Raw genomic sequence first — 20,414 nt, 5'->3', positions numbered from 1 at the left:
GACTTTAACGGAACTATTTTTAGGTATACATAGATTGTTTTTCAGTGTTAAATATATGCACAAAAGTTGTGTGATCCGTTGATTATAGGTATGAAAGCTGCACCTGGGGAATGGGACTAGGGATGAAAAGTTGGCTTAAAATAATTAGCTTCTTGCCTTTTTGTTAAGAGATGTCATGTTCAATATAATTTAATTTCTTTATACTTCCTTTGCTTCCAGACTTTTAAATACAATTCTTTAGGGAAAATTAGCAAATATTCATTCTGAATGTTGATTTCTCAGGAACAAGGGTAGCTGGAGGAAAAAGAAAGCAGAGGGGTGACTTTCCATGCACTATAAGAGTGGGCAAGCATTATTTTGTTTGGGGCCATGAGCTAAGACTTCTTCTAAGGCATGCAGATCGTAAAGTTCTGATTTGTCAACTGCATGTTGTTTCTTTAGGCACTGATGTATGAAATCCCAAACGAATTCTCCGATGAACATGCTGCTAATTGCTTCTCCACCTGCTCTCCAACCTCCTCCACCCCACCCCCTCCACTCCCAATTCAGCCTATAAGTGTCCGTCATTGGAGATGGACGGTGACACATGCAGTAATAGCAATTCATAAAAGCCAGTTCCAGCCCTTGTCTTCAAGGCTCCTGGATTTTCCACTGCCTGCTTTTGTGTAAGTGAAGTGGATGGAAGTGCTCCTGGCATCAGAATCCACCTCCCTATGCTCCGTTGCTAGAGCTCAGTTGCTCGGCTGGAGCTGAGCTAAACAGAAGCATCATCGGAGCTGAGCTGAATTGTATCTGTTTTTTGGTTTTTTTTCTTCAGTGCGGGGGTGGGTTAGGGGTAGTGTGTAGTGGGGGTTTGGGGTGCTTTGGCTTTTCTTTTTGCGGAGAGAAGAGGTTAGGGGAGAATAACTCACGGTAGGATACAACGTGAAACAGTTCCCTGAAGAGTGTCACGATGTTCCTAGTACAATATTCAGGTATAGTATGTTTTATTTTATCTGAAATTTTCCTTTTGTTTCAAAGTGCATTCCTCTCTTATTTTGCCTCCAGTTCAACTGTACTGAAGGACAAATAACGTTCTAATGAGCTAAACAAAATAGCTGCATAAAATATGCCTGCCCCTAGCTATAATGTTTGTAGCAGATTGCTATGTAAAATCTGGGTTCTCTGTTAAATTGGTAGTCCCGATCCCTTAATTGTGCATGCTTCTCTGCTGTATTCTTGTATTGAATTTCTCAAGTCTTATGTCTGCAACTGGTAGTATGTGATATAGCCTAGAGTGTTTGCACAGAAGACAGTGCTTTGGAAGGAAAAAAGCAATTTTTAAAACACTTAGTATGTTGTGTTCCTCTTGAGTTTGTTAACTCCTGTGTTTGTTAATTGGTTGTCTAGATTTGAGATATACAGTTAAGAGTAAGTAAATTTCAAATAGGAAGCATTCCAGAACACATTTGTTCGGTAAATTTATTTTTATTTCATTATTTAACTCATATTGATGAACATTATATATTATTGTTGTTGTTTGTTCTCCTGGTAGAAAAAAAGTGCTGAAAACAGCAAGGCTAAACATGCCAGCTCCAAACCATCTGTATTGTAAAATATCGTTGGACCAGAAGTGTTCCTTAAGTATCCTCTTAAGCTTTCAGAAACAATATTGGTCCATAATAATGAAGAACTTGGAGACTGATCAGGTACTGGTGAATGTTGTTTGAAAGGCTTCTTATACAGCAGTTTGACAGAAAGGATCCTTCCAAATAAAAAAACCTTTAAAAAGTTTCACTTTCTTGCTGAACAGAACAGAAGCTTAGTTTCTACAACCACATATTTTGATAAGTTTGAATATCATTTATTGTCAAGGACTTACACCTCCATTCTTGTTTTATTGTCCTTAAAATATTATGCTCCTGTGCTTAAGAGCTAAAAGATCATGTTCTGTTTTGATACGTGGTTTGACAGTTGATTTCGCTCCTCATTAATTGGACAGCATGCAGATGATGTGGAGAAGTGAGTGAGTGACAATATTTCAAGGTTACGCTGAAGAGCATACAGTGAACCTTAGTGCCTGGACCAACAGCTGCTGAATTGAATTGTCTGCAATTAAAGCAACAGCAGGTTTGTGTAGTCTCCCTGCAGCCCGTTTATTTGAATTTATAGCTTCAGTTTCTTCTTTGGGTAGCGGTTGGTTTGTTTCACTAAGTGTTGGAGAGTTGTGCTTGTTGGATGTTTTCTCTATACTCTAATTCATGCTTGACTCTAGAAGAGCCGTCTCTGTACATTTTTAATGTGCAAAGTTGTTGAGGTGTTTCTCTTTGGATTAAAACCAGAGAATATCTCGTTTTCTCCACTGCAAAACTAAATAGATATACTTTCATGGAAAATATTGCTTTATTCAATAAATAGAGGTTTCTCATGGGCCTGTGTTACTGGTTTAAATTTCTGGCAGTGAAAAATGCGGAAAATGTTATGCTACTGGAATTACTATATCTGGAAAGAACTTCTCTATGCTAATAAAAGGGTTTATGTTAAAAAAAAATAGTGACATTATCTCCTTGCCATCTCTCAATTCCAGGGTGACCTAATGAATAATGTCAAAGCTAACTAGGTGGCTTTTATGACTGAATTGTATTTGTATCCTAATAGTAAATACATGCTTAATTCCGTCATGGTTTTACTCTATTAAAAAACAACTTAAAATTACAGTATAGTTGTTGGTAATTGACTCATAATGGATATGATATAAAACATTTACACAGTGGTTTAACATATATTTGATCAATCTTTTCTCGTAACCACCCTGTGTGAAGTCAGTGGCGTTATGATCTCCATTTCAGAGGTAAGAAAACTGAGACTTAGAGAATAAGTAACTGGCCTGTGGTCTTGCATCTAACAAGAGGCAGAGCCCAAACTCATAGGTTAATTGATCTGATTCAAGAATCTGTGCTTTTTCTCACCCTTATACCAGGCTGCCTCTCAGTTGATGGATCCAGGGTAAATTTGACTTAAGCTACTAGTCAAGAAGACTAAGTTCAGTCATTTACTAAAAAAAAAAAAAAAAAAATGTGTTGATAGAACTCTAGAGATTTTTCTGAGCTATTTTTAACACAACATTTATTTTAATATGTGAGTGCTTTCCAGATTAATTTTATAGATTATGTGGAGAAACATTAGTGTTTTGATTAATTTATACATCAATATGAATGAAGGTAGAGCCTTGTAAAGTTATTGGGAAGTAAAATGTCCGATTGAAAAGGTTAGTGTGGAATATTTTCCTTCTAAAACAAGCTAGTTTGTTTCTAATATTCTGCTCAACATATACGATTGTTTTGGTAAAAGTTATGTGTATACTTTAAAATATACTGGCCAAATATGAAGGGCTATGTTTTAAAATTTGAGTATCTTATCCAGATCAACAGAAAAAATATACAGCTAACTCAGTTTCACACTTTTCTGTTTCTATCTATCTATCTATCTATCTAAAATAGATGAACTTTCTCGTCTTTTAAAATTCTCAAATGGTTTCTCAATTTTAAATTCATTCCTTTAAAGGAGAAAGATGAACCCAGGTGCTTGAGTAGCTCATACTAGTTCTCTGGTAAAACGTTCTTTAAAACCTCTTCAGGAAACATTCTTGAAGCAGTCATTCTTAGATCTGAATTTATTAGAGACTATGTCATGTACTGGGGAAATGACTGGATGCTCACACCATAGACAACTCTTCTTTAGCATTTGACAATGAATATTTGAGAATGCTGTCAAGAAAATGAGTCGGACATAGGGCAAGTATTGTTATGACCTGCTTATGAGACTTTTAGAAAGATGGTAATAGAAATATTGTCTCAGATACCGTGTAAATTAGAATTTATCCTTATCTAAGATATCTTTGTATTTTAACATATCTTAAAGTAAAGCTATTCTTATATTTTTCCCCTCCTAGCAAAAAGAAAAGGAGGATGATATAAAGCTCTTTTATCATTATTTAACTTAAATGGAATTCGACACTTTAAAAAAATGCAGGAGGGAACTTGAGGGAATGGGTCAGGGTTAGAGGGAAAACTAGGCATGTGATTGGAAGCTCCATGTTAAACTTGGTTTCAGGTGGCGAATTTCCTGTGCAGTCAGAAGCTCTGGCTAACACCCCTCACTCCATTCCTCTTTCTGGAAGCGAGCACTTTAAATATAAACGAAAAAGAGCTTATTATGGTTTTTAAAGAAATTGATATTTTTTGATTGGTGAAAGAAAGTCTTTCATCTGCAAAATAATCATTTTTCCCCCTGCTGTTTGAGACCAAGAGAAATTAGAAAAGGAGTAGATTTCTAGGTTCTGGCTGTTTTTCCGTTCAGTATACCTTTGAGTGTGTTTTAGGGAAGTGAAAGGTAGGTCTTATGGATGTGAGTATAAGGGTTAGTTTACACCAGCCAGTGGTATGCTGGAGCCGACTTGCACTAGCTTACTTAAGGAGAATCACTAAGAATATTTACAAGCTGAAAAACTTACTCATATCTGTCTTTTTTCAAAATGGACTTAAGATACTCATTTTGAGTAATATTAAGGCATGCTGCCTATGCAGGACAGTGTACTGCAGATGTCCCTTGGGCTGCTAAACTATACTGATCACCAGTCCTTAGATATAGCACTTAAACCTTCAAGGGTTATTGAACATTGAACATAGCACAATTAAGTGTGTGTCTTTCACTCATACATACACATGATAATAATAGCTAACATTTATTGAGTGCTTACTATGTGCCAGGCCATGTTACAAATACCTTTTATGTATGAACTCATCAACCTTCACAGCATTCCTGTGAGGTAGGTAATACTATTTTCATTTTAAGGGTAGAAAAAACAGGACACAGAATTTATCAGTAAGTAACCTGCCTACAGATCACACAATTACTAAGTAGCAGAATCAAGATTCTATTCCAGGAAGTCTGTCTCCAGGGCCTAAGCCCTTAATTACTATGCAGTATGTTGTATGTCTTTAAGGGCACTTCACTGAAGAAGCTGTTTGCCCACTTGTGTGCCACCCATAGAAGATACCCCATTGTCCATATCTTCAGAAGACATAGATGGTGTAGAGCTGTCTGCTCACCAGACTGCTGAGAATTCTACTTTCTTTCGGACCCTCATTGCTGGTACTTTTTATTGCCAGAGTCATGATGGATCATTGCATTCCCAACAGCTTCTAAACGCTGCCACTACTCATGCTCTTTTTTCAGATTTTCAGCTTAAAAAAATCTCTTTCATATTCTGTTGCTTCTCTCTTGATTCCCAGCCTTTTGCAAGAACAAACATTGTCAACCAGAATGCAGTTTTTCTTCCATGCAGCCAAATGACCAAATCATAGCACATCTTCCCAGCATCTACTCTCTCCCCACTCCATTTTATGCCTAGCTGTTAGTGTTCTTCCTAAATGCAGATCTCATATCACTACTCTCCTCAAGTACCTTCTAAAGGATTTTTTTTCCCAAACAGGCATTCAGTGTCCCAGGTACCCAGAATGCATCTATACCCCTATCTCGCACTACACAACCTTCTCTAAACCCTATTCACTAGCCACTCTAGCCCACTTGTAGGTCACCAGGTATGCTCCAAATTTTCAAGCTCTTGTGCTTTTCTTCATGTTCTCTGTATTTTAATTGCCATTCTTCTACCTCTCCAATAACTCCAGAGCAACTCACCATTTAAGGTTCAGCTGAAATGACACCTGCTACTATATTATACTTATTTTTGGTCTCTCTTCCCCCACTAGATTGAGCTCCTTGAAGTTAAAAACCTTATTTTACTAATCTCTTAGCACATAGGCTAACATCTTGTACATACTTAGCATTTACGTGCAATATTCAGATCTTCAGAAACTATACTGCCAAAGAGTTTTTCTCCTTTCCTGCTAGCTCAAGATTCAAAGCTGTTCCCAGAGCCTTAGAGTTCCAGAAGCTGAATGGCTATACAGTTTCTGCCCTGTATAGATATTCTGGAATATTTCTTTTCAAAAGATTTGTTTCTGGTGAGTCTGTCTTCTTGATTTTTCTCTCTGTATTCATCCTTACTCAGATCTACTATACCTTGAAATCTCCTTCCTTTGCCTTTGTGGAACAGTTTGCACTTTTGTAAGGAGACAAGGGCTTGCCTATGTACACATATTAATACTTACCCGTACAAGAAAATGAATCAGAATGTGTAAACTGATCATTGGAATTTTTTGATGCATAATCACAGCGTTTCTCAAAATGTGGTTTAGGAACTACCCTTGTCAGCATTACCTAGGACACATGTTTAGTATGCAGATTCCTGGATCCTCATTCCAGACCTACTGAATCACTCTATGAGTTATCTGCGTTTAGCAAACTCCACAGATGATTCTTCTGTACAACTGACTTTCAAGAACCATTGTCCGAAGTCAAAAGTATGATGTTCAGTCCTAATTTATATTCTCTGTAGATATGAATATTAATTACATTGTGGAAAAACTATCATTAAAAATGGTTTGAATTATTTGGTCTAAACTCAAAGTCTTGACCTCCTGGTGTCTAGCCCAGTGCTGTCCAATAGAACTTTCTGTGATGATGAAATAATCTCTATGTTTATTGCCCAACGCAGTAGCCTCTAGCCACATGTGTCTGTTGAGCACTGAAGTGTGGCTACTGCAACTGAGGAGCTGAATATTTTTTATTTTATATAAATGTAATTAAATTGAAATTTAAATAGTTACATGTGGGTATTGGATGCACTGCTGGAAGTGCAGCTCCAAAAAGCTTGGCTGTCTAGAAGTAATAATTCTCTTAGGGGTCTAGATGGCTACAGTGATCATTGTATGGATGGGGAATCAGACAGGAACATTGTTTCCTTTGACACATAGGACACTGCATTTCTCTTTTGAATAGTTTAAATATTTTTAATGTCCTAAAGTGACTTATCCTCAGATGTGATTTAACAAACTATGCTCTCAATTAAATTTAAATGAGATCTACACTCTACATTTCTATCAGTATTATTTTTCTAATCATACTGGCTTGCTATTGAGAGTTAATTGTTAAGCCTTGATTTCTGAGCTAGGGATAAGAAAGTAGAGTTAATCAGAAGAAAGAGCTTCTAGCTCCAATGTTTAGGTCGCAGGCAGTTTTATACATTTTAGCTCTCCTAGACCCTTTAACTATTCTCTTTTGGATTGATCAGCCCCTTAGCCACTCATTACTCATTACTTTTCAGCTTCCATTTCTTTCTCTGACAGATCTTCTTTGAACCAGTAGTGTACCCCTTTCAGGATGATTTCATTATTTAAATTGCATTAATACTTTGGAAGAATTGAATCAGAAATGGATTGCAGTCTCTACATAAAGAGACATAAATCTAGGCACTCTGTTTTATTATTGTGTGGAGTTCATTATGTGTATTAGTTATACTTGGTGGCTTTCTAAAAAGAACCCAGTGTCAAAATCTATAGTATTAAGAAAAAACACATAGGTAAAATAATGTACTTGACTATTGCCATCTGTGGAAACTATATGATAAATAATTATGCCTGCTTGACCTGCCCTCTGTTGCCTAGATCCCAGTTCTTTGTACTCTTTTTGGTTGCAAAATATTTTTAGCACATCCTGAAATTCCCTTCTCTCCTTTCACATTCTTCACTTTCTTTAGCTCTGCTTTCTGTTTTCAGTGGACAGGAGACCACCCCCCCCCCTTTTTTTGTACCATTCAGACTCACTCCCAGAATCTATTGTTGTATCCAGCCTCACTGAACTGCCTAGAGCAGTTCAAAACGGGTGTTTTAAAGTGCCACTCAAGGCCACCCTGGAGCACTCTGCAAATAGGTTCTTTTGTTTTGAGGACTAAAGAGATAGTGCCACAGCTACAGTTTCGAGAGAAATGTATAAAGACAAAACCCATTTGGAACTAAAGGAAAATTTTAACCCCTTGCCTCTCACTTCCCCCAAACTACGTCTACAGTTTTCAGTGACATTTTTATGTTGTTTAGGAAGGCAGACACTTCAGTTTTCAATGAAAAAGTTCTCTCTGATCAGGATGCTTCATAATTCAAACCAGGGTAGAGAAAAAGGCAAATATGTTGTAAAGGTATGTTGTAGGACTGTGCTAGGATCTTTCCATAAGTTATTTCATTTAATCCTCGTTAGCCCTCTCAGTAAATGTTGGTTGTCCTCCTTATCCAAGGCTATATATACCACTAACTTTTCTACAGCTCTGTGTCTAGACTCCAAAGTCTACGTTCCTGTTGCTTTTTACTTACATGTTTACTTAGGAATATGGTTATGTTTTCCATCTGTGTGTGTGTGAGAGAGAGAGAGACGGACAGAGACAGAGACAGAGACAGAGAGACAGATAGAGAGACAGAGAGAGAGAGACAGAGAGAGAGACAGAGAGAGAGAGAGAGGAGATTCTCAGCGTTAGGGTGTTCCCTTACAAAAAAACTCAGATTAGTGTAAAGTGGGAGAATGTAAAGAAAACACTCCCTTTGTTAACTGTCTACCAAACAAGGATTGGGATGTACCCAGTTAAAGCTTCTGATGAAGAGGGTGTAAAGAAAACAGTTTTTAGATTCTTTATACACTTATTGCCACTCCCATCCCCTATGCTAGGCTGCTAACTCTTGCTGATAAATATGGTTGGCATTTTCCCAAACACTGACCTTTGGTTTGGAGGTGGGGCAGGAACTACAAATAACTACAACTCTAATATGCTTTCCCGAGTCATGGAAACTTGCCCAGCTTATTCAGCAGAAGTTGTACAATCTGTATTTACCTAAATTTGTGATAAAGAGTGTAAAGAATATAAAATAACTGTGACAATCCATATTTTTTTTTTAACTTTTGGGTTTTTTTTTTTTAATTTATGGCTGTGTTGGGTCTTCGTTTCTGTGCGAGGGCTTTCTCTAGTTGCGGCGAGTGGGGGCCACTCTTCATTGCGGTGCGTGGGCCTCTCACTGTCTTGGCCTCTCTTGTTGCGGAGCACAGGCTCCAGACGCGCAGGCTCAGTAAATTGTGGCTCACGGGCCTAGTTGCTCCGCGGCATGTGGGATCTTCCCAGACCAGGGCTCGAACCCGTGTCCCCTGCATTGGCAGGCAGACTCTCAACCACTGCGCCACCAGGGAAGCCCCATGACAATCCATATTTAATAAAAATTCTGACTATTCTGGAAAAGTTTTTGGGTGGCATATTACATTTTTCCTGGTTATAAATATCACACAAATAGATAATCATCAAAAGTAAATTTGATTCATGCTTTTTAAAGTCTACAGGTGATAGCAGATAGTAAACTATATTAAGACTGTGCAATATGATATGGCATTTAAAAAGCCAATATGGTTTTGAGTAACTGACATGGATATGGGCAAATAACTTCTTAGAGCAAAGTAGTGAGAATCCCTTTTTAATTGGTAATAAGACTATGCCCAAGTTTCCATTCTCTGGAATTGAGATGCTTGAAATGGAGAAGAGCAATTGAAATGCCTAAGGGATCTAGGGAGAGTGGTTTATGAGGGTGGGATACAAAGTAAATACAATAAAGGCAGCTTGAGTAGTTGGTGGATATTGGTGCTCATTGCAATTTTGAGTGGTGTGAGCAATAAAGAGCTCAATCTGGCAGAAAAAGGGATAAGCACAGGCAGAAATATGACCATTGGAGAAATGAGCCTGGGATTCCAGTAGTATCTTTCCCCCTGCCAAGTAGCGTTCCTGAGTGCCCTACCATGGGCCTCATGAGGCTTTTAACAAGAAGGGAAAGAAATGGTCTGGGAAGAAGTGGTCTGGAGGAATTGAAATGACAAGGGCATAATTGTTTTGTCAAATATTTACAGCCATTTAAAATAAAAAGAACCCCCACCTTGCAGCAAACTCTCCAGAACATTTCCTTTTCTGGCCTCACATCAAGACCAGATGAAGCACAAGCTGTAAAGAAGAACCTCACTCTAACATGGAATATGATCTAAGGCAATACCCTTCTTGGAACTTCTCCAAGGAGATTTATTACTGGAAGTAACAGAAGGGCTATGTTAGAACATTAGAACACAGTTCCAAGTCATGAACCCTGAGGTTGGGATTTATAGTAAGGCTCTGGTATACTAGCTGGACAATGAGTACACATTCATTGCAGATGTTTTCCATTTGAGATTTTTGATATAGGGTTTTTATGTATGCCTAGGATGTCAGTGAGCCAGCATAATTCAGTCAGCACTACTTAGCTAGCACCTACTATATGTGTTACCTATACTTGACCATTCCAATGAGGGAGGTACTTGAAGCTGTTTAGCCATTTCTGATCCCATGTCACTATTGATAAGCTGCCCCTTCCAGGATATTAAACTGCCCCTTGCTGTTGTGAAACAGATGATGGATAAGCAGCTTTTCTCTTTTTATCTGAACTTCTCTTTTTCAGTATAGAATCATTCCCAGTAGCTCTAAAATGTGGTTTTAAATCTAGATCATAATGGACCACCTGACAAATGATTCCACTTTATGATCCCAAGTTAAAGTTATTGACAGAGAGAAAAGCATTGCAGAATGGAGTGCCAGTTTCTTATGGCATTTGTGGACTTAGGCCAAAATATTTGAAAACTTCAGCCAAAGGGTTCATTCTGAAGCTTTGGAAGCAACTTATAAAAATCAGCAGACTACATATTCCATATCTAGTGAAAAAATAGAGAAGGGTGGAAAGAGAGAAAAGACAGAGTCCAGGATAGTTTGCCTTAATTAACTTAACTATTATTAGTATTAAGTACAATGTAGGATCCTGTTCTTACTAATATTTATGGAGTACTACCCTTAAAGCTGTAGACTCAAAAAGAGTAATCCAATAGATAGGCCCATTGCTAAATGACTGAGCCAGAGACAGCATATAACTATTAGAAATAGCCTAACCCACAACATCAAGTTTTATTATTTCACAGGAAATCACTGTTGGGACTTATGAGTCTAGTGGGAATATTTAAGTACTCATTTATTCCTGGCGAATGAGGAAATTATTAAGAATGAGAAAAAAGGTTTACAGATGAAAGTTAGTAATATATGCATTTTAATAGAATATTAGGGTTATAAGAAGCCTTAAAGGCTATCCAGTCACATCTCCCCCCCAGTACATACATATGCAATCTGTTATATGAACCCATCTACTCCATCCTCAAGTGGTCATCCAGCTTATGCTTGGATATTTCCAATAATTTGGCACTCTCCACTATGAGGTATCACATTGATCTTTGAATAGCTCCAGTTATTGAATGTTTGCATAAATAAGCCCAAATCTCTTTCCCTTCAGCCTCCACCCATTGCTCCTACTCTTAGGCCTAGAATACAAACTACAACATGAATTGAGCCCTCTGGAGTTGTATTCTGTGGTGGCCCTGATTCTTCTTACCCCTTGGAGCTTACACCAAGCAACCTCGCCCTGCTTCCATATGGTAACCATTCAAATGTTGGAAAACAATCACGTGCTTCCCAATTGACTGAATTTTTATTAACAGCTTTATTGGGGCATAATTTACATAAATACAATTCACTTCTTTAAGTAATTTAATGATCTTTAGTATATTCAAAGTTATGCAACCATCATTAAAAGTCCAATTTTATAACACTTTTATTATCCCCCAAATAAATAAATTCTGAGGGGTTAGCCACTATCTCCCTTTCCCGCCATCCCCCTCAGTGCTAGACAGCCACTAATCTACTATCTCTCTATTGCGTTTGCCTATCTGGATGTTCCATATGAATGGGATCATGAAATGTGTGTCCTTTTGCATTTGGCTTCTTTCACTTAGCATAATATTTTCAAGGTTCATCCATGTTGTAGCATGTATCGTGACTTCCTTTTTATAACTAGATACTATTCCATTGTATTGCTATACCCCATTTTGTTTATTCATGAGTTGATGGACATTTGGGTCATTTCCACTCTTTGGCTATTGTGAATAATGTTGTTATAAGCATTCATGTACAAGTTTTTGTGTGGACATATGTGTTCATTTCTCTCAGGTGTATACCCAGGAGTCATATGGTAACTCTACATCTAACTTTTTGAGGAGCCACCAAAATTGCTTTCCAAAGTGGCCACACTGTTTTTTAAATCCCACCAACAATGAATAAGGATTCCAGTTTCTCCACAATCTTGTCAACACTATTATTGTCTAATAATAATAAGCAGCCATTCTAATATGTGTAAAGTGGTATCTTATGGCTTTGCAAATATTTTCTACCACTCTGTAGACTATTTTTCACTTTCATGATGATGTCATTTCCAATTCTGATGAAGCAAGTTTATCTATTTTTTTCTCTTGTAGCTTCTGTTTTGGTGTCATATATAAGAAACCATTGCCTAACTCAAGGTCAAAAAGATTTACTCCTATGTTTTCTTCTAAGAGTTTTACATTTTCAGTTTTACATTTTCACATATAGGTCTGTGATCCATTTTTAGTTAATTGTTGTGTGTGATGTGAGGTCAGGGCCCACCTTATTCTTTTGCATATGGATATCCAGTTGCCCCAGCACCATTTGTTGAAAAGACCATTCTTTCTCCATTGCCTGATCTTAGCACACTTGTCAAAAATCAATTGATGGTAAACATAAGTGTTTAATTTTGGACACTCAGTTCTGTTCCATTGTTCTATGTCTGCCCTTATGCCACACTGTCTTGGCTACTGTAGCTTTGTAGTAATTTCTGAAATTGGGAAGTGAGAGTCTTCCAACTTTGTTCTTTTTTTTCAAGATTGTTTTGGTTATTCTGCATCTCTTACATTTTTATATGAATTTTAGAATTAGTGTGTCAATTTCCTTTAAAAAAAAAAAAAGCCAGCTTGGATTTTGAAAGGGGTTGCATTGAATCCATAGGGTGAATGATTTTTTAAAGGCACAAACCTCACTTAAAATGAGACCCCATAAGGAGTGGCTCCATACACAAAGTAACACCACTTCAGAATCAAAGCTTATACCTTTCACAACTAACTTTTTGTTTCTGAAGTAGCCAGAATCCACATGGTGTAAATATGTAATATGAGACAACCAAAATGAAGTGCCCTGTTCAGTGACAAACACATCTCTTACATTTGACTGGGATTAGTCCTATCTAAGTGAAGAAACCAAGAAACAGAGTTGAAGGAGAAAATTAACTAAGTCAGAGATGATTTCCTTTCATTCAGTCCCATCCTGGAGTGCAGGCATGTATGTATGTGTGTGTGTGTGTGTGTGTGTGTGTGTGTGTGTGTGTCTGTGTGTGAGTGTGTGTGTACTTGTGTGTACATGTATCATTGTCAGTGTCAATGTGGTGGTGAGTGGCTGTGTATGTGATCTGTATGCATGTTTCTGTTTTAATCTTTGTGCACAAATATGTGCATATGTGTATGTGTGTATGGTTTTTGTGTCTTCTGTTCTGCTTTTGCTTTTGAACCCTAGCAACAATACCTTTTGATAATGGAATAGAGTATTTCAAATAAGCTCTGTGGCATTTCATCCTTTTAGCTGAGCTTATCGAGATTTCAGAGTTACACATGAATTTGGCTGTCTCACCTGAAAAAGGTGTTTATAATCTGTCTTTTATTTCTCTGCTTTCCTTCCTCTACTTTATTCCCTTGCTTGAAGCTAGTTTCTCCATTTGCTTCTTGGTTTTTAAGCTGCAGCTCCATATGATTTTCATAGTTTGACCTACCTCCCTGCACTGCTGTGATCACCTGTGCTGCCAATCTTGCAATGCTGATTTATTGGCCTTTGTCCTTTCTTCCCACCTCTTACTACCAAGGGATCAGTTGTTATACAGAGCCTTTCTTCCTTTTCTTTTCTTTTCTTTTTTTTTTTTTTTGCAGAGCCTTTGTAATTCCCTCAGACCTCATATCCCAGGTAGTGCCAAAACCGTTTCCCAGTTACAGATGTAACAGAGTGTTTGCCATTCTAGGCCATGACAAATGCTTCTCAGAGTATGGAGAATAGAAGCCAGTTCTTAAGAATGAAGTGAATGCAATCAGGATTTTAAAGCTTACAACTAGGAAGCTAGGGTTGTATATTTCCTCTAGCTTAAAGGAAAGAAACTTACTGTCTTTCGTCCTTTTTTTCTTGTCCTTTCTTTCCTTTCTTCATTGTTCTCATTAGCGTGATGATCTGCCATGTAGAGGTAGATTGGGAATGAAGGTAGGTGATAGTTGGTAAGTAGTAAGTCTAGGCTGATGCTGAAATCAAGTAGAGAGGGAATATACTACCTTGGGGAAATATCAGACCATTGGAGGTTGGGGAGACGTAGTTTGAAAAAGATTTCTTGGAGATTCTGATATGATCTTCAGTAAGTATTATACCAGCCTGGTAAAGAATCACTGAGATAAATAAAAATGACTGCTATATCATTCATGAGCATTTTATCAACCTAAAATGACTCTCTGTATTTTTATCAGTGTTTTTGCCTTATACAATAAAACAGAAAAAACTAATGCTGAAGAAAATAGAAACTTACTTAGAACAACCAACTTCACAGATGGTTTCCAATAATTGCAATGTGCTATATCCAGGGGCCCAAAGAGGTAAAGAAGTTCTTGGAAACAAGGGAAAAGACATGAGTCCCTCCCATCAGGAAGCTTGCACAAGCCTCTTAGATAGCCTCATCCACCAGAGGGCAGAGAGCAGAAGCAAGAAGAACTATAATCATGCAGCCTGTGGAATGAAAACCACGTTCACAGAAAGATAGACAAAATGAAAAGGCAGAGGACTATGTACCAGATGAAGGAACAAGATAAAACCCCAGAAAAGCAACTAAATGAAGTGGAGGTAAGCAACCTTCCAGAAAAAGAATTCAGAATAATGATAGTGAAGATGACCCAGGACCTCAGAAAAAGAATGCAGGCAAAGATCAAGAAGATGCAAGAAATGTTTAAAAAAGACTTAGAAGAATTAAAGAACAAACACCTAGAAAAATTAAAGAACAAACAGATGAGCAGTACAATAACTGAAATGAAAAATACACTACAAGGAATCAGTAGCAGAATAACTGAGGCAGAAGAACAGATAAGTGACCTGGAAGACAGAATGGTAGAATTAACTGCAACAGAACAGAATAAAGAAAAAAGAATGAAAAGAAATGAAGACAGCCTAAGAGACCTCTGGGACAACATTAAACACACCAACATTCGCATTATAGGGGTGCCAGAAGGAGAAGAGACAGAAAGGACCTGAGAAAATACTTGAAGAGATTATAGTCAAAAACTTCCCTAACATGGGAAAGGAAATAGCCACCCAAGTCCAGGAAGCACAGAGAGTCCCAGGCAGGATAAACCCAAGGAGAAACACACCAAGACACATAGTAATCAAATTGACAAAAATTAAAGACAAAGAAAAATTATTAAAAGCAACAAGGGAAAAATGACAAATAACATACAAGGGAACTCCCATAAGGTTAACAGCTGATTTCTCAGCAGAAACTCTACAAGCCAGAAGGACTGGCAAAATACATTTAAAGTGATGAAAGGGAAGAAGCTACAACCAAGATTACTCTACCTGGCAAGGATTTCATTCAGATTCAATGGAGAAATAAAAAGCCTTACAGACAAGCAAAAGCTAGGAGAATTCAGAAACCCCAAATCAGCTCTACACAAATGCTAAAGGAACTTCTCGAAGTGGGAGACACAAGAGAAGAAAAGGACCTACAAAAACAGACCAAAAACCATTAAGAAAATGGTCATAGGAACATACATATCGATAATTACCTTAAATGTGAATGGATTAAATGCTCCAACCAAAATACACAGGCTGGCTGAATGGATACAAGAACAAGACCCATATATATGCTGTCTACAAGAGACCCACTTCAGACCTAGGAACACATACAGACTGAAAGTGAGGGAATGGAAAACAAAAAGAAAGCTGGAGTAGCAATCCTCATATCAGTTAAAATAGACTTTAAAATAAAGAATGTTACAAGAAACAAGGAAGGACACTACATTATGATCAAGGGATCAATCCAAGAAGAAGATATAACAATTATAAATATGTATGTACCCAACATAGGAGCACCTCAATACATAAGGCAAATGATAACAGCTATAACAGAGGAAATCAACAGTAACACAATCATAGTTGGGGACTTTAACACCTCACTTACACCGATGGACAGATCATCCTGACAGAAAATTAATAAGGAAACACAAGCTTTAATCGATATTTATAGGATATTCCATCCCAAAACAGCAGATTACACTTTCTTCTCAAGTGTGCGTGGAACATTCTCCAGGATAGATCATATCTTGGGTCAGAAATCAAACCTCGGTAAATTTAAGAAAATTATAATCATATTAAGCATCTTTTCTGACCACAGTGCTATGAGATTAGAAATAAATTACAGGGAAAAAAAGGTAAAAAATACAAGCACACGGAGGCTAAACAATACATTACTAAATAACCACGAGATCACTGAGGAAATCAAAAAATACCTAGAGACAAATGACAACAAAAACAAGACGATCCAAAACATATGGGATGCAGCAAAAGCAGTTCTAAGAGGGAAATTGATAGCAATACAATCCAACCTCAAGAAACAAGAAAAGTCTCAAATAAACAATCTAACGTTACACCTAAAGGAACAAGAGAAAGAAGAACAAACAAAATCCAAAGTTAGTAGTAGGAAAGAAATCATAAAGAGCAGAGCAGAAATAAATGAAATACAAACAAGGAAAACAATAGCAAAGGTCAATAAAACTAAAAGATGGTTCTTTGAGAAGATAGGCAAAATTGATAAACCTTGAGCCAGACTCCTCAAGAAAAAGAGAGAGAGGACTCAAATCAATAAAATTCGCAATGAAAAAGGAGGAGTTACAATGGATATGGCAGAAATACAAAGCATCCTAAGAGACTACTACAAGCAACTCTATGCCAATAAAATGGAAAACGTGGAAGAAATGGAAAAATTCTTAGAAAGATATAACCTTTCAACACTGAACCAGGAAGAAATAGAAAATATGAACAGACCAATCACAAGTAATGAAATTGAAACTGTGATTAAAAATGTTCCAACACACAAAAGTCCAGGACCAGATGGCTTCACAGGTGAACTCTATCAAACATTTAGAGAAGAGCTAACACCCATCCTCTCAAACTCTTCCAAAAAATTACAGAGGAAGGAACACTCCCAAATTCATTCTATGAGGCCACAATCACCCTGATACCAAAACCAGACAAAGATACTAGAAAAAAAGAAATTTACAGACCAATATCACTGATGAATATAGACACAAAAATCCTCAACAAAATAATATCAAACACAATCCAAAAACACATTAAAAGGATCATACACCATGATCAAGTGGGATTTATCCCAGGGATGCACGGATTCTTCAGTATACGCAAATCAATCAGTGTGATACACCATATTAACAAATTGAAGGAAAAAAACCTTTGATCATCTCAATAGATGCAGAAGAACCTTTTGACAAAATTCAACACCCATTTATGATAAAAAAAAAAAAACCTCTCCAGAAAGTGGGCATAGAGGGAACCTACCTCAACATAATAAAGACCATATGTGACAAACCCAAGGCAAACATCATTCTCAATGGTGAAAAACTGAAAGCATTTCCTCTAAGATCAGGAACAAGATTAGGATGTCCACTCTTGCCACTATTATTCAACATAGTTTTGGAAGTCCTAGCCAAGGCAATTAGAGAAGAAAAAGAAATAAAAGGAATCCAAATCAGAAAAGAAAAAGTAAAACTGTCACTGTTTGTAGATGACATGATACTATACATAGATAACCCTAAAAATGCCACCAGAAAACTACTAGAGCTAATCAATGAATTTGGTAAAGTTGCAGGATACAAAATTAATGCACAGAAATCTCTTGCATTCCTATACACAAACAACGAAAGATCAGAAAGAGAAATTAAGGAAACAATCCCTTTCACCATTGCAACTAAAAGAATAAAATGCCTAGGAATAATCCTACCTAAGGAGATAAAAGACCTGTAGTTGGAGAACTATAAGACACTGATGAAAGAAATCAAAGATGACAGAAACAGATAGAGAGATATACCATGTTCTTGGATTGGAAGAATCAATATTGTGAAAATGACTATACTACCCAAAGCAATCTACAGATTCAATGCAATCCCTATCAAATTACCAATGGCATTTTTCACAGAGCCAGAACAAAAAATCTTAAAATTTGTATGGAGACACAAAAGACCCCAAATAGCCAAAGCAATTCGAGGGGAAAAAATGGAGCTGGACGAATCAGACTCCCTGAGTTCAGACTATATTACAAAGCAATAGTAATCAAGACAATATGGTACTGGCACAACAACAGAAATATAGATCCATGGAACAGGATAGGAAGCCCAGAGATAAACCCACGCACCTATGGTCAACTAATCTATGACAAAGGAGGCAAGGATATACAATGGAGAAAAGACAGTCTCTTCAATAAGTGGTGCTGGGAAAACTGGACAGCTACATGTAAAAGAATGAAATTAGAACACTCCCTAACACCATACACAAAAATAAACTCATAATGGATTAAAGACCTAAATGTAAGACGGGACACCATAAAACTCTAAGAGGAAAACATAGGAAGAACACTCTTTGACATAAATCACAGCAAGATCCTTTTTGACCCACCTCCTAGAGAAATGGAAATAAAAACAAAAATAAACAAATGGGGCTTAATGAAACTTAAAAGCTTTTGCACAACAAAGGAAACTATAAACAAGATGAAAAGACAACCCTCAGAATGGGAGGAAATAGTTGCAAATGAATCAATGGACAAAGGATTAATCTCCAAAATATATAAACAGCTCATGCCACTCAATATTAAAAAAACAAACAACTCAATTAAAAAATGGGCAGAAGACCTAAATAGACATTTCTCCAAAGAAGACAAACAGATGGCCAAGCGGCACATGAAAAGCTGCTCAACATCACTATTAGAGAAATGCAAATCAAAAGTACAATGAGGTATCACCTCACAGCGGTTAGAATGGGCATCATCAGAAAATCTACAAACAACAAATGCTGGAGAGGGTGTGGAGAAAATGGAACCCTCTTGCACTGTTGGTGGAAATGTAAATTGATACAGCCACTATGGAGAACAGTATGGAGGTTCCTTAAAAAACTAAAAAGAGAACTACCATACGACCCAGCAATCCCGCTCCTGGGCATATACCCTGAGAAAACCATAATTCAAAAAGAGTCATGTACCACAATGTTCATTCCAGCTCTATTTACAATAGTCAGGACATGGAAGCAACCTAAGTGTCCATCAACAGATGAATGGATAAAGAAGATGTGGCACATATATACAGTGGAATATTACTCAGCCATAAAAAGAAATGAAATTGAGTTATTTGTAGTGAGGTGGATGGACCTAGAGTCTGTCATACAGAGTGAAGTATGTCAGAAAGAGAAAAACAAATACCATATGCTAACATATATGTGGAATCTAAAAAAAAAAAAAACGGTTCTGAAGAACCTAGGGGCAGGACAGGAATAAAGACGCAGACGTAGAGAATGGGCTTGAGGACACATGGGGATGGGCATGGGCTGGAGCGAGGTGCTGGAGTGGCATGGAGTTGTGTATACTGCCAAGTGTAGAGTGGATTTCTGGTCGGGGGCGGCCACGTGGCATGGAGGGATCAGCTCGGTGCTTTGTGGCCACCTGGAGGGGTGGGATGGGGGGGTTGGGGGGGATGCGGGAAGGAGGAGATATGGGGATGTATGTATATGTATAGCTGATTCACTTTGTTGTGAAGCAGAGGCTAGCACACCACTGTGGGGCAATTGTACTCCAATAAAGATGTTAAAAAAAAAAAGAAAATCTACAAACAATAAATGCTGGAGAGAGTGTGGAGAAAAGGGAACCCTCTTGCGCTGTTGGTGGGAATGTAAATTGATACAGCCACTATGGAGATCAATATGGAGGTTCCTTAAAAAACTAAAAATAGAATTATCATATGACCCAACAATCCCACTACTGGGCATATACCCAGAGAGAACCATAATTCAAAAAGACACATGCACCCCAATGTTCATTGCAGCACTATTTACAATAACCAGGACATGGAAGCAACCTAAATGCCCGTCGACAGACGAATGGATAAAGAAGAAGTGGTACATATATACAATGGAATATTACTCAGCCATAAAAAGGAATGAAATTGGGTCATTTGTAGAGATGTGGATGGACCTAGAGACTGTCATACTGAGTGAAGTAAGTCAGAGAGAGAAAAACAAATATCGTATATTAATGCATATATGTGGAATGCAGAAAAATGGTACAGATGAATTGGTTTGCAAGGCAGAAATAGAGACACAGATGTAGAGAACAAACGTATGGACACCAAAGCGGGAAAGCGGGGGTGGGTGGGTGATGGTGGTGGGCTGAATTGGGAGATTGGGATTGTCATATATACACTAATATGTATAAAATTGATAACTAATAAGCTGCTGT

The 20,414-nt window shown here is 37.5% G+C and overlaps 1 protein-coding gene across 5 annotated transcripts in view; it reads left to right on the top strand.

Annotated features, from left to right (window-relative positions):
* ENOX2 (ecto-NOX disulfide-thiol exchanger 2) overlaps positions 1 to 20,414 on the top strand; it is a 271,731-nt gene that overhangs the window by 14,688 nt on the left and 236,629 nt on the right. Inside the window, exon 1 of one of the 5 annotated variants that reach the window (XM_068532776.1) lies at positions 2,073 to 2,109. The exons of the other annotated variants lie outside the window; for them this stretch is intronic. The gene's annotated coding sequence lies outside the window, so the exon portion shown is untranslated. Of the gene's footprint in view, positions 1 to 2,072; positions 2,110 to 20,414 lie in introns of those variants that run through there. 5 annotated transcript variants of the gene reach the window in all.

This window comes from Eschrichtius robustus, chromosome X, assembly GCF_028021215.1.
Source record: "Eschrichtius robustus isolate mEscRob2 chromosome X, mEscRob2.pri, whole genome shotgun sequence".
Taxonomy (NCBI): Eukaryota; Metazoa; Chordata; class Mammalia; order Artiodactyla; family Eschrichtiidae; genus Eschrichtius; species Eschrichtius robustus.
Note: the sequence above shows the minus strand (reverse complement) of the source record. Positions and strands in the feature narration are given on the sequence as shown.